The sequence below is a fragment of the Carettochelys insculpta genome, chromosome 5 (genome assembly GCF_033958435.1).
Source record: "Carettochelys insculpta isolate YL-2023 chromosome 5, ASM3395843v1, whole genome shotgun sequence".
Taxonomy (NCBI): domain Eukaryota; kingdom Metazoa; phylum Chordata; order Testudines; family Carettochelyidae; genus Carettochelys; species Carettochelys insculpta.
This window is the reverse complement of record NC_134141.1, coordinates 4,273,238-4,278,938: the sequence shown is the minus strand read 5'-3', so window position 1 is coordinate 4,278,938 and position 5,701 is coordinate 4,273,238.

Below are 5,701 nucleotides of genomic sequence, written 5' to 3'. Positions count from 1 at the left end.
TTTCTCCTCTCCCTTCCTGCCTGGCTCGGTGCCCAGCTGGCTTTTGACAGAGTTGCTTTGCCTGCTCCCACAGCCACACACTGCTGCAGGGTCCTAGTGCTGGCCCAGCTCTCGCTCAGCTCTGCAGCCTGGGAGCTTGCACAAGTCGTGTGGTCAAAGTCCACAAAGCCGAGCAAACACAGCCCGCTGCGCTCCTCCGTGGCCAGGCCGGGCGGCCTCCCCAATACAGCCTGCAGGCGTCTGGCGGGCAGGGGTACCACAGGCCTGCCCCTATCGCCTGGGTCAGCACTCCTGCCCCCCTGCAGATCCGGTGGGTCTTGGGGTGGCCTCTGCACCGCCACGCCCCCAGGATGCGCTGGCAGGGCTGCAGACAGTGGTGCTTTTCAGGGCCATGCCCTATGCTATTGCTGAAGATCCTGCAGGCAGGGCTACAAAAGGGGCCCCGCTGCCGTGCTGGAGTGTAAGCCTCGCTGTGTGAGCAGCTCCCCTGTGCTAGCCCAGCCCCATGGAGCCCAAAGGGAAGCGGACAAGCTTCAAGCAGCCTGATGCGTGTCCTGCAATACTGCTCACTTCAGCTGCCCATGGTCGGCTGTTTTGCTTGGGCAGTGGGGAGTGATTCTCCAACTTGTGCACCATCCCCGCCACAGCGCCTCTGCCCCGAGCGTGCCTAAGGGCTGGTAAAACCTGCTCCTAGCCTTGCTTCTCTGGGGAGCTCCAGCTGCCCAGCCCTCTGCTTCCAGCTGAGGATCTGAGTGTATGGCTCAGCTTGCCGCAGCATCAGCTCCAGTGTTTGTACTGGGGCGCACGAGAGGTTGCAGACATATTCGAAAATAAATAAAACTAAGCCAGGGCCCCCACTGTCATATTACAGCTGCGCCTCTGGATGTGGGAGCCTGTCAGCTTCGTCAGGACACTGCAAGAACTGCCCAGCTCCTTCAGGAGCTAATAACCGGCACGAGGACTGCCCATGGCATCGATTTCTATGAGCAGCGAAAAGGCCAAGCTCATTGTACTACCAGTGCCATGGGCATCAGCGCTGCTCTCTCAGCATGGCAGGGGCCTGCAGCAGGCAACTTCTTTAGTAGAGCCCGTCTGCATACCTGGATGCCTCCAGATCCCTGGGCCTGCCTGCTGAAATCTCCTGCAGCCCCCAAAACCAAAGGGCCCCAGCGATGGCAGAGCCCCAGAGGGGGGTTGGCCCCCTCAAGGAACAGGCATATCGGTTCCAAAAACGGTCACCGAGAAAGAGGCGGGAGACAACTTCAGGCTCCTTGGCACTGTCCAATTGCAGCTTTCTGGTCATGGCCCACGTACAGCGGTCAGGGCCACGGGTCGGGCTGTACACAGGTATGGAAACACCCCGAGCAGGGATCTCGAGTGGAACTGGGTAACGGGGGCTAAGGAAAACTGAGGGCTCAGGTTGTCCCAGTTCTCCACTGGGAAAGAGAGACTCCTCTGCCAGCTACAGAGCTCTCTGGCAGTAGCAAGTGGGGCATGGGTGGTCATGCCTAGTGGCCAGGGCAGGAGTTGGCACCCTAGGGTCGCAGCTGACCTCGGAGGCCAGTTGCCAGTGTCGTGGGTCAGAGCTAAGGCAGCGCTCTGGGCTTGGAGGACTGGAACCCAGCAATGAGGCACAGCTGGAGTGTGGCTGTCGTTGCCCTCGTGAGCGCCTTGACCAACAGCTGAGCTGCTGCTGGGTTTGAGATCCAGTCTGGGGACTCTTCCACCCACTCAGCCACCCTGGCCGGCGGTAGGTCCGCAGCACTCAGTATGCAGCCCAGAGACAGTGGTCCTGGAGCCAGGATGCGGGCATGGTTCTCCCACTTTTTAAAAGCGGATGGGCCTGACCTGGCCGCTTTTCCCAGGGTGGGCCCTGCTCCCTTCCTCTTGCCCTCAAGGCCCCACTCCCTGGCAGCCCAGGGCAGTAGTGGGAGCAGCACAGCCCCCCCAGCTGCATGGGTCAGGGGTGCATGTGTGCTGACAGCAGTCCCTGGCCCATGTCCCACTCTCCCTGCCCAAGGCCGATGGAGGGGCTGTAGCTCTGCACTGGTTGACCACAGCTGCCGGTATTACTCTGACCCCAAACCAGCACCGAGGTGGGGGTTGATCTACTGCCCTTGAAGCTGCAGCTCAGCCATGGTAAGACCTGTGCAGGCAGCTGTGGGGAGCTGGACAAGGGGCCTGGTGGACAAGGGCGTGTGCTGGGGACTGCATTTGAGTCTCCCCCCATACCACTGGCTGGTGGAAGGTCTGCCGTGGCTCCCCGCCGCTCTCTGCACTGCTCTTACCATGGTCAGGGCAGGCTCCTTCTGCTTTGCTCAGCCCTGCTGCAAGGAGCTGAGCCCTGTACTGACTACTGCCTCCACCTGCTGCAGGGCTGCTCCCTCCCCGCCCCACAGAGGGGCCAAACCCTAACGCCCCTCTACCCAATGGGAAACACCCAGTTATAGGCCGACCTTTTCTGATCAACAGTAGCACCGCTGGGGCGGGGGTGTGCAGGCAGAGGTGTTCCCTTGGCTGCCCTGTAACGCTCCTGGTGGTTACTGCCTTGGCAATCTCCTGCAGACACTGTTGTAGCTTTTTTTTAAGAGACCACCATTTTCTGGACTGGTCTGGGCAGAAATAGACTCTGCTGAGCATCTGCCTTGTCTGGAGTTTTGGGAACAATTCCACAAAACTGGTGCGGTCATTTCTCAGACCCCGACTGGAGCAAAACAGGCTGTTTGCTCATGTTGAGGCTCCGTAACTATTTCATTGGCAAGTGCTGGGATTCCCAAGCTGTGGAACAGGTTCTTGGTACCCAGACTTTAGGGAAGGGCTTCTTGCCAGCCCTGGGAAAACTGGCCCAACTTGTGTGTCACTTTAACATCTGTCTGCACATGCTCAGGAGAGACTAGTAGAATTTGGCAGCTAAATTCCCTGAAGCTGTTGCCTAAAGCAGGTGTAACCAACCCCCAGCACACATGCCACTCTTGATTTATAGGGCCACACAGGGGGCAGGAGGGGGCCTCTGGCCTCACCCCACGTCCCCCAGGATTTAACCCTGTACTTTGTTGAAAAGCAATGAAATCAGGCACAGCAAATGACATGGCAAGAAGGGTAACAGAGAGGTGGCCGTGTTAGGCTGTACTCTAACAAAACAAAGCACCAGAAATGTAGCACTTCAACAAAATTATCTATTCAGTGATGAGCTTTCGTGGGACAGACCCACTTCATCAGATCTATTTCATTTCCGATACAGACTGGTGCTTATAGGTACTGAGGACCAAAAAAAGGGGAAAAATTGCAATAAAAACTGAGAAATCAAATAGGATTGAAGGAAGGGGGTGAGAGGTGGGGGAGGGGATGTTAATTGTCCTGGCTGAGATAATTACAAGCGTCAAAGGAAGGGAAGCAGTCCTTGTAACGCGTGAGGTGGTTGATGTCTCTGTTCAAACTTACTCAAAAGTCAGGCAATGCTAGAACGACTCCTAGACTCCTAGGGCTGGAGGGGACCTCATGCAGGCTGCTTGTGTCCCCTTAATTCATCCTCCTTGTGCAATTTTCCCCCGCAGGTGCGTGTCTCAGTCAGTGCATAGGACAGGTGGACACTGAAGGAGTGCTTGATTTGTATCTTGTCACTGAGATGAGGCCCTAGGGCACAGCAGGCAAATCTATGAAGACGAAGTCAGCCATTTTTTCAGGGGGCTCTCTGTGGTGGTCGTCACTTTCGCAGGAGTGCTTCCCAGCCATTACACCACCCTCGCGGGAGGGGCAGGCAGCTCTGATTCCTTTTACAGAGGCCGAAGTGAGGCAGAGACGTTATTCTCAGAAGTATCCACGAAGCTGAGCTGTCCGGTTTGAGAGGCCCGGGGCCTTTGCCATCCATGCAGCATTTTACTGCACTGTTTGTTCAGCACTCAGTGCTCGCTGACTGCACGGCAGCTCAGAACTTCTGTGAGGGGGGCACCCGGGGGGCCTCCAAAAACAGAAGAACAGTTATTGACCACCTGTGAACATTTTTGTGCAACTTACTTGCTCAGCGTTGCACAGGATCTCTGGCAGAGGCAGGGCTAAAGTCCACTCCTCCAAGGCACTCTTCAGCTGCCCTAGCCCTGAGACGATCCTTTTCCTCTGGGCAGTTCCCCACCTCCCATATTACACACATTCCAGCTTCTGCAACAACAGGGCCTGGAGTCCTATCGACAATGGTTTCCATTGCTACACAGCCCTGAGTCATCCCCAGCACCATTTATCCTGTACAATGAATGAGGGAGAAAAAACGATGGGCTCACGTAACGAAAGACGATCATAACGCCTATGATGCACAAGTGGGACAAACTGCGACTGAAAGCGGGCAGCCTTCCTTGTGGGGCATTTCCGAACTTGTGGTTGATTCAGCATCCTTAATGCAATGTTTGCACGTCCAAGTGTTCGTCAGAGACTCCATGTCACTGATTCCCCCCTGTAATGAGAAGCTGACCTGCAAGATCTTGCCATCAGCTGCTGGTTGGGCAGTTGGACGACGAGTTTGCAGCTCCTAGCAGAATGGCCCCCCCAAACCTGGCAGCTGCCCTGCAAAACAAACGTTAAATGTCACTAAGAGCTGACCCCATGATGGGCCCAGTTCCCAGACCTGTCCCCCTCCTGGGCTGCCTGGGCCCTCTTGTAGCGATGGTGGTACTGGGTTTCGCCAGGTTGTGACAGCTGCTCCCTCTCCAACAGGACAGACAGGATTTAGTATGGCTGATGTCCTCTAGTGGGTAATGGCGGCTCTTCTAGGGTTGCCCCCTTGCAACCAGACCCCTAGGGTGACGGGGGTGTCCTGGGCCCTGCCTCTTGTCCCCAAAGCCCAGCACCGTCACCCGTTCCTCTCCTGGCCCCTTGCTGCCCATCACTTCCTGGGTGGTCTCAAAGAGTCTGCTTGCAGGGAAGTGGAGGCCCTGGCCGAGCAGCGGCTGGTGTGGCTTAATGACCTGGTGCTTCCTCCTGCCCCGTTGTAACTGGCCTTCTGATTCAGGTGCCATTTTAGGATGGCCAAATCCCCGAAAACCAGGCATCTGAGTGGACACCCTAAATGGACCCGGACACCAAAGCCAAAAACTGGACCATCTGGGTAAAGGCTGGGTGGATGGCTTCCCACTCTGTGCCTGCCTTTGGTACTGAGCTTGGCTATGAGTGCCCCAGATTGAACGTGGTCACCCCCAGCTCTCGATGAGACAGACTCTCCTCCCGTTTCCAGTGAGAAGCTTGGGGTTGGCTTTTCCCTAGAGGACAGGGAATGCCTGTAGCAGGGCTGTGTCACAGGGAGCACACATAAGGCAGTGGCCATGTTAGAGTGACAGCTGTGGCACTTCAGACCTAAGTTATGCAGAAGCCCCCAGGCTGGTGGAAGAGTGACACTGCTTTATATGGTCATGAGAAACCAGCTCATCTGTGCTAATGACAACTGTTGGGTGAGTCTGAGCCCAAGGCGACTGCAGACCTCCTGGAAATCAGTAGGGATGCCAACTCAAACCCAGCCACATTTGGCAAGCAGTAAATGTGTCAGACAATGGTACGGTTACCTCAAACTCTTTGCAGGTTTGTGTCAAATTTGGTGACTGGCTTCAGGTGGGAAAATAATTGAAAACAAATTTTGGAACTATTATGAGTCAATAAAATACACATTTTCCCCCTTTTCAACACAAAATGTCTATAACTGGTTTTGTTTCAGACTGAA